Source organism: Ailuropoda melanoleuca, chromosome 15 (assembly GCF_002007445.2).
Source record: "Ailuropoda melanoleuca isolate Jingjing chromosome 15, ASM200744v2, whole genome shotgun sequence".
In the NCBI taxonomy this organism is placed as follows: domain Eukaryota; kingdom Metazoa; phylum Chordata; class Mammalia; order Carnivora; family Ursidae; genus Ailuropoda; species Ailuropoda melanoleuca.
In genome coordinates, this window is record NC_048232.1 from 80,680,609 (window position 1) to 80,697,249 (window position 16,641).

General features: G+C 59.1%; 1 long non-coding RNA gene across 1 annotated transcript in view; it reads right to left on the reverse strand.

Annotated features, from left to right (window-relative positions):
* Positions 1 to 300: 300 nt before the first annotated feature.
* LOC117796452 overlaps positions 301 to 16,641 on the reverse strand; it is a 35,698-nt gene continuing 19,357 nt past the window's right edge. Inside the window, exon 3 of the long non-coding RNA XR_004620978.1 lies at positions 301 to 737. This is a non-coding gene — a long non-coding RNA (uncharacterized LOC117796452). The remainder of the gene's footprint in view (positions 738 to 16,641) is intronic.

The window sequence follows — 16,641 nt, forward strand, 5'->3', positions numbered from 1 at the left end:
ATGGAAACATGATCCTGAGGTGTACCCCCGGGGGGGAAAGGAGAGAAGAAGGGGCAGGACAAAGCAGGATCATTTGTTCCTGACTCTCCACCCTCAACAGCCCACGGAATAGAGCTCACACCCCAACACGTTGCCCTTAGGCCCCTCTCCTGCCCCACTCATACCCCATGACATCCCTTCATAACCTGGGCAGCTGTGGGGATGCCCCTCTACATGTCCTCTGGGCCTTTGCTCACACTGTTCCTGAGCCTGGGGTGCCATTCCCACCCTTCCCCACCCCCTGTAGCCCAGACCTCATGCCTTATCCTCCGAGAAGCCTTCAGATTTCCTCTGTGCAGGGAGAACAGTGGTCTCCCTGCCCTGCCCCCATCCCTTGATTCCATCCCCATGGAATCTTGGAAGGATCCTAGAGATCGTCTCACTCCACCTCACCCCTGCCCCCGGTTTTACAGATGGGTAAACTGAGGCACAGACGAGCAGCTCTCCAGGGATGCACTTGAACCCAGGTATCCCTGCTGCTTCCAGCTCTGCATGCAGCTTCTCTCCTGGTGTCAAGCCATTCAGCCCTTACCAGTCTTCTCCGAGGCCCTCCCCCAGCCCGGAGCTACCTGAGGATGGGACCACATCTTCCTCTCTGCTCCCCACCCCAGTGCCTAGCCTAAGGCCTGGCGCATAGTAGGCACTCAGTAAATGTCTGTTGAATTGAATTGCGCTCAGGGCGGCCAGTCGTCTCTGCTCTGTAAGAGAAGCATAGAGTTAGTGGAGCTGCCCCGTGGCAACGGGGGTGGGAACCAAGCTGGTGGGGTGAGGAGTCCGGCCTGCCCCGAGGACCCCACGGGCCCTGAGAAGGAGTGGCGGTTTGGGAAACTAGAACATTCGGACTTAGAGGAGTCCGAATTGTGCCCCAACAGCATGGCCCTGGCAAAGTCAGGCCACCCCAGGGCCTCAATGGCCTCAGCTGTCCAACGGAGATGATACTCCAGTCCCTACAGCCTCTGAGGGCCTTTGGGGACAAGAACCAGAAGAGACGGGAGGAACGTAAACACTGACTCTGGGCTCACAAGCATCGAGTGCTCTGTGCCTGACGCGCAAAGCTGGGTGAGACTTAAGCCCAATTCTACAGATGGGGAGACTGAGGCTCAGAGGGGAGGCGGCTTGCCCGAAGTCACATGGCCCATGCCCTGGGGCCCATGCTGTGTAAACGGTCTCCCTGCAGAGCTGGAGGACAGCGGGGTAGAACCAGCCACAAAGACCTCGAACCCACCAAAGGGGGGCCTGAGCCCAGGCCCAGGCTGGCAAAGATTCTCCAGGCCAAAGGCCCAGCGTGAGCCCCAGGGCCTCGAAGGGAAAGATGAGAAGCCACGTTCTCCCCCTCCCATGGGGGCGAGCCCTGATTCCACAGCCCCCAGGGGGGTTCAAAGCCATCCTTAGATGCAAAAGGCTGCAAAGGCCTCCTTTGCAGGCCCCGGCATTAATATAGATCAGCAGAGACTATAAATACCCAGCCAGGCTGGGCACAGCAGAGGGCTGCCCCAGGAGTGGCCCAGCGGGGGCTCTAACCCAGCCCTGGCCCACAGCCCTCCCCCGACCCTTGGACCTCAGTTTCCTCGTCTTGTCAACACAGGCTACACCGTGACCAGGACAGCTCGGGTTCTTTACCCAACAGCCTACAGTTCTGTGGCCCAGCCAGGCCGGTGGTGTGGGGGGCAGGGGTGTGCCTTTCAGGGCCCAGATCGGAGATGTGTGAAGGAAAAGAGGAGGCCACAAGACAGCCTCCCCCTGGGCGCACCTGGGACGGCCTGGCCTAGAGCCTGGGAGCGGCGGGGCAGGGGCCTAGGCAGCAGCCACCCATTCACTCGCTCCCTCGTTCACTCTGCCAGCCACCCTGCGAGTACCTCCCGCTGGGAGCTGAGGACCCACAGCCAAGACATAGCCTCGGGTGGGAGGCCTAGCAGGGAAGCCCGCAAGATAAATGAGCACGTCTCCCTCCGCCCTGCCCACGCCTGCATTGGGGCCAGCCTCTGGTTCCCACGCCCCATCCCAGCTTGCATCACGGGACACCGGATTCACACCTGCCTTCTGCCTGGACCATGACCTTGTCAAGGACAGGGACAGGGAGGGCGGTCTCACTCATCCTGCAAACCCAGGGTCCAGCAGGGCACCCAGGAGGTGCTCCATAAATGTTCATAGGCTCAAAGGATGAATCAGGTGCCATGGTGGCATAAAAAGTGTACCCACGCCCAGGGCTGTGATGTGGACCCCGGGAGAGGTGGAAAGGGGGGGAAGGGAGCTCACTGCACCCAGCACAACTGTGAGCCGGGCCCACACGCTTAACACCCAACAGCCACACGGTTATGCCCACTGGAAGGATGAAGAGATGGAGGCAGAGAGAGGCTCAGGGATGTGCCCGAGGACCCAAAACTACAAAGTGGCCCAGCACCCATAGCCCCCCAATACGATACAGGGCTGGGGCAGGCAAACTCCCAGGGCAGTTGTTCCAAACAATAAGAGACGTAGTTTGCAGAGCCCAGGACTCCCCAGAGGCCAGACACAGGCAAGGGGTCATGTCCCATTTTCTCACCAACGCCTCGCAACAGCCCCAAGAGGCAGGCAGACCCTCACAAGTCAGACAGAGACACTAAGGCTCCGAGAGGTGGTGCGGGCCCCAGGCCCAACAAATACCTGAAGGCCCTTCCTGGTCAGTGCAACTGTGGGACCCTGAGATTCATGGTCGAGGGGTGGAGACCTGGGCCCAGGCCCGACTCTGCACCTGCTGGCTGGTGACCTGGGCAGTGACCAGCCGTCTCTGAACCTCAGCATCCCCGAGACCCTTCTCCTCTGCCTTAGGCCGCTGCTGCATGGAGCCAAGGGAGAGACTGATGAGAGACCCTCCCCACCTTACAAACCGTAAAGTGCTGTCCATAATTCAAGGGAATTTAAATGTCACTGTTATTCTTTCCTTAGCCTTTCTCAGCCATCTCTGCCCTCCTTTCTAAAAAGGCTCCGAGAGTTTTTATCAGATATTTGCACAGTGCCTGCCCCTAGGCTCAGGACCTAGGGACCAGGTACTATGTTTATGCCCTCCTGCAGATGAGGAAACTGACACCCCGAGAGGTTAAGTGACTTGCTCAAGATCACACAGTCAAACATGCATGCACTTAGCCAGGACACGGTACGTCTGCCCCCGAGCGTCTGTAAATTCAGTCTTCGTGGCTGCTCGAGTCCTCCCTGGTGCGTGAATGCCCACCTGCTCCCCAGTTTATCCGACTTCCCAGATGTATGCAATATTCATATTTCCATCAGCAACTCACGCACCCCTCTCCAGGCCTTGGGAGCCCCATTAATCATTCAGACACACCTGCATATTCATTAACTTCCGAATTAATACAGGGCCCCTTATTACTTCGGGCCTGCTGCCTGCATTAAAGACACTTCGACTTCATTCATTATTAAACTCCCCTGACAAATGTTCACATCCCTCCTTCACAGAGGGGAGCGGGGCCCAGGGCCCGAGCCAGCAGGTCTGCTCCCAGTGCCAGCTGCTGTGTGACCTTGAGCCTGGCCCTCACCCTCTCTGGGCCGCCTGCATGGCTCCCTGGTAAAACCAGGCAAAGGACAGTCTCTCAGCACCGCCCAGGCTCATCAAAGTTGGCCCCATCCCATCCTTCCGCAGACTTGTCTGTCACTTCCCCGCACTTCTGTGCCTCTCTCAGGCTCCCATGACTCGCGTAATTCTCTAGTCTCCACGAAACAGGAGCCCGTCCTCGCTAGAGTTGTCCTGGGCCTCCCCCACCAGCGGCCTCCCCTCCTACCTGGGCCCGGGCCTGCACTTACAGCTGGTGGGACTTGGGTCCCGGCACTGCCCATCATCTCAAGGATACGGTCTGGCCCTGCACTAAGCTGGCTTGGCAGGCCATGACTTGTCCCAGCTCAGAGAGGCCATGCCCCGGGCCTTGTGCTGAGTCCTGCATTGTCCCACCCATCTCAGAACCACCTCCACCTTACAGATGGGAATGCTGAGGCCAGTGGGGCCAAGGCCAGCTCTCTGGGAAATGCTGGTGCCAGCTGCAAACCTGGATCTCTCTTACTTGAAGTCCTGAGCTCCTCCCCATCGCACTCACCACCTGAAGACGGGATGCTCGGCTGCCACTCACGCCGGCTCCATCCTTCCCTGACTGGTTCCTCTACGTGCCGATCCCTGCCTCATGGAGCTGCGGGCAACACGGACTGGACCCCCCATTCCCTGGCAGGAGCCCTGATCTATCTCCATCACTCCTGGCCCTGAGCAGAGCCCGAGAACGAAGCTGTGAGGACACCGCCGCTAGCTCTGAAGTTGTGGCCTGCTGGCTCTGACCTGCCTTCTGCCTCCACGCCATGGACACCTCTGTGTAGGGCTGCCTCCTACAAGCCCCGGGCCTGAGGCTTCGCTCCCTGACCCGCCGGCTGTGTGACTGTGGGCCCGTTACCAAACTTCTCTGTGCTCAGCCCCATCCTCTGAATCACACTTGACTCTGCCCTCTGCCTTGTCCATCCCCCTCCTCCGATCCATCCCGACACCTGTCAGGCCCACACACCTGGTCATCCAAACCACTGATGGCTCTTATTTAGAGAGCAACAACTCTGTCCCAGGGTCTCACGCATCCCCTGCGTTCTTCCCCTCCCCTCCGCTCAGCTGCCAGACAGTCTCTCAAAATGCCATCCATCACGGACCCATGGAGAGACCCTCTCTTAAAACACTTCCAGAAGCTTCCATGGTTCCCAGGCAGAAGCCATAAATACTCCTGAAGGTCAAAGCAGGCACGAGGCCTGGCCGGACAGCTCACGGTAGACCCTCCCTCTGGCTTTCTTCCAAGGCAGCTCTCTCCTCTCCCACAGTGACTTTCTCTCTATTCTTGTCCATAGCAGGTGTCCCCCTCGCCCCCGCCCCATGCACCACTGGGGCCACCCAGCAAACACAGCGTGTTCTCCGCTGGAGCTCCAGCCCTGCCCCAGGTAGCACAGTAATCCTGTGGCCTAAATGAACACCTGGGTCAAGTCAAGACAGCAAACCCACAGGGCTGCGGTCAATGCCACCAGGGAGCCTGGGAGACCACAAAGAAGACCTCACCGCTCTTGGTCTGTGTGCATACACAACCCCCCGCCCAACAGGATGAGAGGAGAAAGCTTGTCACACCCCTTTCTCGAATGAGGAAACCGAGGCTCGGAAAGACAAAGTGGCCTCCCGGGTCACTGCTGGTAAGCGGCGCTCAAGGCCGGCTGCCTGGGCTGAGCCCTGACTACGTGCCAGACCCGAATAAGCCTTTTACGGGAATTACCTTAGTCAAACCTCTCCCCAGCCCTGTGAGATGGACCCTGTTAATTATACCCATTTGAGAGATGAGAAAACTGAGGCCCCAAGCAGTGAAACCGTTTGCCCAAGGGCACAGAGCTAAGAAGGGGAAGAGCCTGAGACAAAGTTGTGGCCATGGAGCCATTCTGCCGCTCCAGCTTGACTCAACTCCTCCCAGGCCCTCGGCGGCCAGAGGCGCTTGGGGTGGAAGGCGACCCCTTTGCCGGCTCCATCTCCATCCCAGCTCCCTGGCGGCAAGGACTCGAGCCAGGCCCTCCTGTCGGGGCCCCGACTTCATCTGTGAGGGGGTGGGCGAGACACGTGGGGCAGAGTCACATTATCCACGCATGTGTGCGCCTAGAGCACCCCAGGCCCTGGGTTAGCAAACTGGTCCCCCTTCTGCAGGGGTGGGAGACCCAGGGTGGGATGGGCCAGGGAGTTCATTCGGGGTTCGGGGACAAGCGGGGTGCAAGGCCCTGCCTGTCATCACCAAGCACACCGCAGATCCCACAGGCAGCCAGAAGAGAGGCCAAGGCTGCGGTTGGCGGCTCCCCAGACACCAAGGCTGATTATTAACTGGGAGGGCTTGGCACCTCGGAGGACCTGCTGCCGCCCAAGGAGGCTGGGGATCCCTGCAGGGGGCTGCACTCGGCCAACTAGACGTTCCACATCTACTGAGCACCTACTGTTTGCCTGGCCTGGGATTCCTGGCCCGTATGGGGGAGGAAACAAAGATGAGCAAGGAGCTCACGGACCAGCAGGGGACTCAACACACGGCGCTGGAGATGAGCGCTGTCTCAGGAAACCCTCCTCCCAAGTATTCTGTAAATACACACCCAGCCTCTAATTTCGCATATAAAATGTTGGAATTTTCACAGACTGGGGCTGAAAAGGGAGGCAACAGCCCTGGACTTCTGGAGGACTCCTCGCCACACCCCCAGCGTAGGCCCAGAAGGTGGCACCAGGGCCGTGTCGCGCTCTGTCCCAGCGCCCAACCCGGGAGTCAGCACACAGAAGGTGCTCAGTAAATTCCGGCCAAGTGAACTCCATGAGCTTACTTGGATCCAGGACCAAAGCCGCTGTGTGTGGGGATCCCCTAGTGAACCTCGCACCTTCCACTTTCTGACCCTCTGGAGGACTTCACAGAAGGTCAGAGTTCACAGCTCCCTTAGCAANACAGCCTTCCGCCGGCGCGAGTCTGGAGCCCCTGGGCTCTTGCACCAGCCCCTTGAAACCCGGGGCCCAGCGTTCCTCCCTCCCGGGGGGGGGGGGGGGGGGGTCCCCTCCTGCCCCAGCCCCCGAAACATGACTGCTCCTCCAGGCTCTGTCCCCCACCTACCCACAGCTCCCTTCTCCTCCCACGTGCCCTCGGATAACCCAGACTTGCCGGGCTAGGTCAGCTTCTGGAACAAGCCCACACGTCTCCTCCTGATCGAGGCCACCACCGCCCACCTGCTTGCTCAGGCCACAGACCCCAGCATTATCCTCAACTCCCCCCCCCCCTATAAATGATCTGCCACTTCTGTCCTCAAAATGTCCCACGTTTGTCCTTTGCTCCCCACCTCACCAGGACGGGCCGCCATCATCCCCTGCCCCGCAGCCTGCCGTGGCCTTCTCCAGCCCCTCCGTACGGCAGCCAGAGTCTTCCAGAGGCCAGTCCTGATGCTGCCTCCCCTGCTCACGATCGTTCTGGGGCTCCCTGAAGGCCCAGGGTTAGAGGCCAAGCTCCTGCTGGCGTGAGAAGCTTCTTGGAGGCGGCCTGTAGCTTCCCCACCTCCTGCTCCAGCCTCGGCCCTCCTCGAGCTCCCCGCCCACTCCACCCCACGCTGGCACAGGCACCTCCTTCCCCCTGCACTCGCCCCCACACTGTGAACCCCTAGCGTCTTCAGCTCAGGCATCACCTCCTCCAGGAAGCCTGCCCTGAACCCTAGGTCTGGCTTCACCATTCCACAGCAACCCCATGCTCACCAGCCCCAAGTGGTGTCCCCCTAAACAGTCACAGGCTCCCTTCTGGAGGGCCAAGACAGCACCATGTCCCCTCTGTGTCCCCACCGCCAGCACAGAGGAGGTGCCTGAAGTGTGGGGACTGAAAAAGCAAAAGACCCGCACAGCGCCCCCAGAAGTGCGTCATTCCGAGCTGGTCTCTGTCCCCACCTCTCAGCTCCCCACATGCTAAGGTGTGCTCATTATTACTACAGGGGACAAGATGGCCTCCCAGCTCCTTACCACTATTGTTATGACCATTAGGGCCTCTACCAACCCTGTGGCTCCCGTGTCCACCCCAGCCTCAGCCCACTCAAGGCAGCGTGGTCAGGCAGGTGCAGAGAAGCAGAGAAAGAAGCCCTCCAGGGGCCTGACAGAACTGACCTAATGGGGCACATGGGGCCCCCATTAACAGGTGAGAAAGCTGATGCTGACCTGAGCTGTCCCACCAAGGAATCAGAGGCTGACTCCTGCCCACTTGTCCTGGTGCTGGAGCCCTGGAACCTTCACGGAAGGAGGGGCGGGAATGTTCACGGAGCATGCTGGGCTGGGCATTTTACAGTCCAGCCCGCTTCTGGGAGGCCGCAGGCACGGAGGAAAGTTTGCCAAGCCTGGGGTACCCTTGCTCTGTACCCCTTCCAGCTGTGTGGCCTCGGGCAGCCCGAACCCTCCTCGGAGCCCATTCCTCAGCTGTCCCTGTGTTTCGAGGCTGCCTTGCAGGTGCGCTGTGTTCAATGACATTGTAATGACCGCAGCCAATTAACTACTTAACTCCGGAGCGCCTCCGAGGCCCGTGTAATCCTCACAAAGAGGCAGGTTCTAACAGCCTCCCCATTTTACAGACAACAAAATGGAGGTGCTGGGTTCAAAGGGTCCTCCCTAAGCCAAGCAGCTGTAAGTGCGGAGCCGGGTGCGCGGCGCTGGGGACAGAAAGCCTCGCACCAGGTGCGTGCTCACTAATGATATTCCTTCCCCGGCTCAGACCTTCCCTTTCATCCTTCAAAGGCATCCTGAACAGCCGAGCCTCCTCTCCCACCTCCGTGCCAGCCACCTGCTGCGCCCTCTTCCCCCTCCTCAGAGGAGAACTCCCTCGCCCTCTACAGCCCCGATCAAATGCCACCTCTCCCCCAAGTCTTCCCTGTGCTTTGCCGCCCTCCCTCCTCGCCTTTGCCTCTGCCAGGGCTCATGCAAGTCCCCCAGACAGGTGCAGTTTCCTAACGGATCCGTCCAGACTACCCTGTCTCCACCCATCCTCTGCCCAGCTGCTGGAGGAAACTTCCAGAAGCATAGCAGGCTCATGGGTCACTGCCCTGCCTTGTTCAGAAGCCTCTGATTGCCTCCCTCATCCTGATTCCGGCATTCAAGACCTCTCGTGATCTGGCTTGGCCCTGTCTCTGCAAATCTGCCCTCCAACACCATCCTGTAACCAAGACGCGGTCAGAACAAACCACTCCTAGCCACATGCACGCACACGTGTACACACACACACACACACACACACACACTGGGACTCCTTGGCTCTTCCCTTGATCCCTCCTCCAGCCTTGATCCCACCTCCAGCCTCTCACCTGACCCCAGAGCAGCACTTCCCAGAAGGCCCCTCCCCAAGGCCTGAGCTCTTTCCACTCCGTGTCCCGTTCTGGGACGCATCAGCCACACCCCTGGTTTCCGAGTGCCCAGCATGCTCTTCACTGAGGGAAGACACACAGCCCAGACTCCTCCTGGCCCGGAAGGAGCTCCTGAGCCCTGCTTCTTCCCCAGACTCCCAAATCCTCCTTCCCAAACCCCAGACCCTAGCACACGAGCTTCTCACTCTCCTCTGAACTCATGGAGTCTTTTCACTCCTCTTGGCCTTTCCCCTTGAAATTCCCACGACCCCTTCTGCCCCACCCCCACCTCATGAATGCTACTTCCCATTGTGCAGGATGCACAGCCACCTCCTACAGGAAGCCCTCCAACCTGCTGGGGCATCACTCACCCTAGTCTGCCTTCTCCCTTGGCTGTGAGGTCCCTGATGGCAGGGATCATTCTCAATGACCCCCAGACACTCAGCGCCTTGCACAATGTTTGGCTCATACCAGATGCTTGAGAACTGTAGGCCGAATAAAAGCACTTCCCTCCCATACTTTCCCTGAGCTCCAGGAGGCAGAGGGGACAAGTTCATGAGCCAACAAGGACCTTCCCATGCACACCTGAACTACCACAGCGGGGCGGCACCTTCCTCCCTGCCGCCCCCCTCACCTGGCCGCAGACTCCCATCATGACACAAGCCACAGCCTCCCTGACCTCATCTCTTTGCCCCTCTACTCACTCCCCAGGCCTGGCCTGACCCCCCAAAGTGCTGATCTCCCCCTACTCTGCAGCCTCAACCTCCCCCCAGGGAGCCCCCCAAAATGGGACAACCCCATTCAGAGAAGCTGACCACCCCTCCCACATCTACCTCCATCCCACCAGTGCTTAGGCCCCTTAGCTCCCCTTCCCCGCACCCCTGCCCTTAGTTCCAGGCTGACTGCAAATTCTATCCAGAAGCAGACCCCCCCACCCAGTGTGCAGACAACCACCTCCGTGGTCACAGGCCCAGGGACAACAAGCGGGGACAGCCACTTCCTCCAGCCCTCGAGGCTGAGACACCTGTGTCTACAGGGCCCCCTCAGCCTCCTGGATAGGCCAAGGCTGTGTGGACAGGGCTGGAAGACGGGCAGTCCTGAGGTCTTAAGGCCTCCTAGCCGGTGTCTGCTGACCCCCCCTAAACTGCCGAGAATCTCAGCCCATGAGAACCGGAAGAGGCTGTAAGCCTCTGAGCTGTCACCCCTTAGACGAGATGACAGACTGGGGCCTACAGAGATGCACATATGTCCCACAGCTTCCTTGGCTTCCCCCCACCCCTACTGCCTTACATGACAGCCTCTAAGTCCCTGGGGAGCAGAATCCCACCAGATGCCCCCCAAGACCCCTACTACCTAGCCCAGAGCAGGAGTTCTGAAGTTCCCTTGAACAAACAAATGAAGGAGGGCTGGATTCAAATCCCCCCACTTCCACCTGGGCCTTTTTTCCCCATCTGTAACTTGTCCTGCCTTCCTTGCAGTGGGACCAAAAGGTAGAGAGCAAACGAGGGCATTAGCCGGAAAGTGCTTTTAAAACCATAAATCAGGGGCGCCTAGGTGGCTCAGTCAGTTGAGTATCGGACTCTTGACTTGGGCTCAAGTCATGATCTCAGGTGGTGAGATCGAGCCCCATGTCAGGCTCCATGCTCAGCAGGGAGTCGGCTGGAGATTCTCTCCCTTTGCCTCTCCCCGCCTCTCAAATAAGTAAATAAGTAAATAAATCTAAAAGAAAGAAAAAAAAAAAACGTAAATCACGACACACCTGGAAGGGACTTCTAATGCCAAACGCGAGAAAACCAAGGCAGAGATGCTAGATTTCATTCGCTCATTCATTTAATATCATCTCTCCTTCCCTGGGGCAGGCACGAGGCATCCGCAGGGATCAGGACAGACACGACGCTGGCTTGAGGAAGCTCACAGCTGGAAGGGAGTACTAATTACAGGAGACCAGTCATTGCAGGGGGACGTGGGGGAGCCGTGGGGCTGCCAAGCCAGGTAGGGATGTCGAGTCAGGCCTCCCAGAGGAAGGACCAGCTAGCTCCCAGGGCCTCTGGAAACAAAGGGTCCCCAAGGAGCCAGGTCAACTAGCAAATAGGGCCTGCCACCCCGCAAGCCAATGTCATCTCAGATGAGCCTGTCACAAGCAGGACACAATCCCATGAGGTATGCATCGCCACCATCCCCATTTTACAGACAAGGACATCGAGACCAGAAGAGCTGAAGCCACCTGCCTCAGGCCTCACAGCTCTTGGGCAGCAAACAGGTGGTCTTTGGGCCTCCAGCACCTTCTGGGGCCCCCCACGGAAGCAGGGAGCAAGGTCTGGAACATTCAGCCTCTGAAATAAGGGCCAAGCTGCTCTGCTGGCAGCCAGGTGGGCTGTCCTCAGACACAGCTCGTACACACACACAATGGGGCATCAAGAAGTGGCCACAGCTGGATCTGAAGAAATCCCCGCACACAGCCAAAACAAACCTTCCAGACGTGGACACCGCTTCCTGCAAGCTGGGGTGGGGGGGCGCCCTGGGAAGCGTGAGGTTTCCTGGTAACTACACAGGGCCCAGGCAGCCCTCCCTTTAATGCATGCAAATGAAGGGCATAAATTTCTGCTTACTTAACTTCACAAATGTTAACAAGCTCATAAAAAATAAGTTATTCTTCCTCAGCTCCGCAACACCCTCCGGTTGCTTAATTTTGTGTCTCCCCGCTCCTCCAGCCTCCTCTGGTGAGAGAAGCGAAAGCTGCAGATCTGGGGGTGTCCCAGCCAAATAGGTCTGCCCTTCCTCCCCTCCACCCTCTGGGCCAGAAGGAGACACCTCCACAGAGCAACGGGAAGGCCCACCGGGGAGACCCTGCTCCAGTCGGTGCAGCTGTGTGACCTTGGGCTGCTGCATGCCCCTCTCTGGTAGGACTGCCTCATCCACAAAGTACAAATGGCGGCTGCACCCTGCCCGCCTCGGGGGGTTGGTGTGAGGATCAAACAAGATAATCCCAGTAAAGTGCTTAGTTCACTCCTGGCACAGAACAAGGCCTCCATAAATGTTAGCCCTTGTTATTATGTAAAGGAGAGCTAAACACCCCCCAGTTAATCCATTTGTAGAGTTTGCCTTCTGGGGCAAGCTGGCAGCTCCAACACAGCCCGCAGATCGGTTTTGTTGGCCTGCTGGCCGCTGATAAAAACCCGAGCTTGATACCATCAGGCAGAGCCCGAGCGCTGGCCGTTACCACAGGCCCCACCACACCCTACTGTCTCACTCGGGCTGGATTCGAACCTTTAAGTGACCTGGCCCCTGTGGGCACCTGAGTTTGCCACCCCTGGTTTAGGCCTCTCCGAAGCTTTTCCAGCTGGTGATCTCACTGAACGCATCATTAGGCCAGGGGACAGAAGAGGAAACAGGCTCACAGAGGGCCAACAACCGGCCCACGTCCCTGGGGGAGGGGCTGTGGGGCCAGACACCAGCCCGAGCCCCACTGTGCCAGCTCGAGAGACGCTTCCCTGGCACATGGAGGAGTAATGGCCCATTAGCCAGGTGGCAGGAGAAATGGGCTTGGCCTCCGTGAGCTCAGTGTATTCGGGACCAGGTGGGGGGCAGAGCAGGAGCCAAGGCCTGCCTTGAGCCTCATCCCAACCTGGCGATGGGTGTGCCAAGCCAGGGCGGCACTCCTCTGTGCCACCACCCCCACCCCCCTGCAGAGCCCAGCATCAGAGGCTCCAAGGACGGGGGATGGGGCTAGAGGTGGCCCATTCCCCTCGGGGCCCCTCTATACCCTCTTCCTTGAGTGCACCTCCAGGAATGGCCTAGGCCAGAAACTGCAACTCGTCCATCCACACTGGCCTCTCTTCTGACGTCACAAAGCATAAAAAGCTATGGCCCCAACTTGCTTCAGTCAGAGTTACCACCAGCTACGTCCCCATGACCCCACATCTCACAGAACTAGAAACTGAGGCCCAAGCAGGAGGAGGAATGGAGTCCCTACGGTTCCACAAAGGGAGATTGGTCTTCCAAGGCCTGTCTTGGGATATCCTCCAGCCAGCACCAGCCCAGACCCAAGCCAGAGAGACCAGCCCGCTGCTCCAGCTACCCTCTCCAGGCCTGACTTCCCCATCTGCAATATGGCTGACTCCGACACAGTGAGCCGTTCTGAGAGAGAAGACGGTGGCGTGGGGGTCCTCAACACCGGTCACCGTGGTCCTCTCTGCGTGTGCCTCAACTTTGTCAAGAGGACAATGGGGCTTCTGTCTCCTCTGTCTTCTCCAGAGCCCCTCTCACTGGGCACCCACTGGCCTACATCCAACGGCGGCACAAGGCACAATCGAGGGGTTACCGTAGACTAGACACCGTGCTGGGGGCTAGGTGGGTTCAGAACCTACTAGATGGATCTGTTATGCCCATTTTTCAGACAAGGAAGCATAAGCACAGAGAAGCTAAGTCATTTGCCCAAGGCTACTCAGGAAGAAAGAGCAGGTGGACTGATGGGCAGAGCAAGGGGCAAGGATGGAGAACCCAAACCTGGCTCCGGGTGCCCAGGTGACGCAGAGGATGAGGGGAACAAGGCGGGGCTGTGGAGGACAGAGTCCAGAGGCGGGGGTGGGGGAGGCAACCCTGCTGCGGACCAGAGAGGTTGGCTGCTCCCGATGGCTCCCATGGCGGCATACCTCAGCGGGATCTCGAGCTCAGGCCACAGTCATTGCGTCATTCTTCCTCTCTCAGCAGTCTCAAATGGCCCCCTCGATGCCCCTCCCCAGACAGGTCCAGCCATTGTCCATTCCTACTGAACAAAGCATGGCTCCCAGCTTGGCAGGTCTTGCCCAGGCTCCCACCAAGCCAGGCGTGGCCAAATGCAAACGCGAACCCAGCTCTTGGACATTCCCACCCACCACCTCCTGATTTTGGAAAAGTCCACAAGGTGCTCTCAGGTGCCGGGCAGGGGGAGAGGGTGGGGCCTGCGGCGCGAGGGGCGGGGCCAAGAAAGGCGGGGCGGGGCCTGGCAGGTGGGGGTCCACCCCTCTAGATGTAAGGCTGGATCCTGGGCCCGGTTGCCTTGGCAACCGGACTAATTAATTCCGATTGGAGCTCCATCTGTGCCTTGGCTGGATGGGCGGTTTGGGCTCACGGGTGTTTGTTTTGAAGCGAAGGGGAGATTAGTGGGAGGAGCTGGGAGGCTGTGGTGGGGGGGCTGGAGAGGGCCTGACCCCCCACCCCACGTGCACATGTAGCATCCTCGCCCCGCCAAGGAAGAGGCGGGCTTGGTCCCCAGAGACCATCCCAGACCCCTTCGCCCAAGGGGGGCGGCTCATCCCAGCCCAAACACCGCCTGGCACAAACAACAGACAGCAGCGCCTGCCGTGTGCGCACACGAGCGCGGGTACACACACACACACTGAGAACTCAGGCCCCACCATGAGAGAGCCTTGGGATCAGAGGCCAGCTTCGCTTTCTGAGCCTCAGCTTCCCCATCTGCAAAATGGGCAACACCACTCCCCTCAAAAGGCTCTTAGGAGAATTCAAGGGACATACCCAGTGCACCTGGGGACCTCGTTATCCTGGGATCAGGGAAGGCTTTGTGGAACCACCTATGCAGGACCCAGAGGGTGGCAGTCTGAGGAACTGGAATGAGGCCAGGAGAGCTGGATCATGGCATGTGAGAGGAGAGGGTGCCTCAAGGCAGGAGCGCTGAGGCTGGGCCAAGCCCCTGCAGGTCTCAAAAGCCAGGGTAAGGATTCTGGATCTTGGCCCAAGGAGAGTGGGGAGCCAGCGACACACTAGGGCGTCCTGCCAATGGAAGGGTGTAGAATGAACTAGGAGGGACAGGAGTGGAGGCAGCAGCCTTTGCGGACCTGCTACGATGGTGACAGGGTGACCAGGAGATGGGAGGACATGACAGCAGGGCTCGGTGACCCACGGGTCACCCTCAGCATGAGGACAAGAGAACACCCCAAGCATGGTGTTGAGCGATGACTCCCAGGGTTCAGGGGGGCAGCTGAAAGACGGCAGTGCCCACCCCAGAGCAGAAAGCCTCAGAGAAGAAGCACCTGGGTCAAGACGCTGGATGAGAGGAGTCCAGGATGGAACAAGCTGAGTTTTAGGGGTGAGGGGGACCCCCACAAAGGACGTGTCAGGACAGAGGCCTGGGCACCCCTCCTCCCTCATACACAGCTGCTGGGAGGAGCCCGGGAGGTGGAGCCCCACCCCCAAGAGCAGAGGCTGCCGATCAGGCCGGGGAGCTCACTCCCCAGGGACAGACATGTCTTCCACACTCGGCACTTGGAGCCAGACGGCCTGGGTTCAAATCCGGGCCCCGCTACCTCACCAGCTGGGAGATCCTGGGCAAGCCTCAACTTCCCCATCCCTAAAATGGAAATAAAAGTGATGCCAGTTCCAAAGGTTGTTATGAAGAGGGCTTCCCCCTGGGTCCCCCAGGGGTGTGGGATCTCAAGGAACCTCCCTCAAGGAACGGGCTCCTTCCGGGAGAGGGGCAGGATGCTAACCTTTGCTGAGCATCTAGCGTGAGCCGCGCTCTCACAGGTGTTACAGACCGTGCGGAGTGGTGATCAAGGAGGACGATCTGGGGCCGACCCCTGGGTCCCAGCTTACTAACTATGGGACCAGGAGCAGCCCCTCGCCTCCCCTCCAACCTCGGCTCCTGAGAATGTGAAATGAGGATAAGGAGGGTATCTGCCCGTGGCTCGTGGGACTGTTGTGAGCGTGCGATATGAAAACACGGGAGCATCTGTCACCTGCCCGGCACACAGCAAGCACTAAATCACCACCATGGGTCATCATTACAGTCGTTGCTAACGTTCCTCCCAGTAACCCGAGAAAGCGAAAGCAATGATCCCCATGTAACAGATGAGAAGGAAAGAACCTCACTTACCCGAGCATCCAGGCCCGGGACAGACCACCATCCGATCACAGGACCCTCCCTCCCCAGCCCAAGTGGCCCTCTCAGCCCAGGATAGGCCACGTGAGACTGCCTGGGTCTGAACCCTGCCCGAGCTGCTCTGAGCTGTGTGACCTTGGACAAGTCACCTCACCTCTCTGAGCCTTAAGTACCTGCCGTAAAAAAAGAGGGGTCCTATCCCTGCACCATTGTCTGAGGACGAAACAAGGAGATACGCAAAAGGTGTTCAGCCCAGGAACTGCACACAGCAGGCGCTCTATAAAGGACAGCAGCTGTGATTACTGATCGGATGGGAAGACCTGAAGGAAAGAATCAGGGTCCACAAGCATTCCAGTGGGGTCCTGGGATTGATGCCTCCCCCCCCCAGCCAAGTAACCATATCCCCAGAGGGCTGCAGCCTGGGGGTCCACCCCAGGGGCAACCCCCACCCTGGCATTCCTCCACCAGCCCCGCCTTCTGACCGACTGTACCCCAACCGTGCCCCTATCTACCCCCACACGCACCCGTCACCCCCACCACCTCCTGCATTGAGCACACAGCCACACGGGCCCCCACCCAGCCCCGTGACCAACCCCCAGCCCCTCCCTTCCCCCCACTCCGCATCTGCTCAATTAGGGAAACTGGGGAGCGAGGGAAACAAAGACTTAATTTCTGAGCTAATCAGCCTGCCTCATGCTAATTACCATCCTCCCGGGCATTAGGGCAGGCTTCCTGGGGGAGGCGGGGGAGGCTGGTCCCCAGGAATGATACCCGCTTCCCCCAAAGCCTGAGACAGCCCAGAAATGGCAGGCGGGGAGGGAATCTGGGTGCTTGGGCAGGGATTT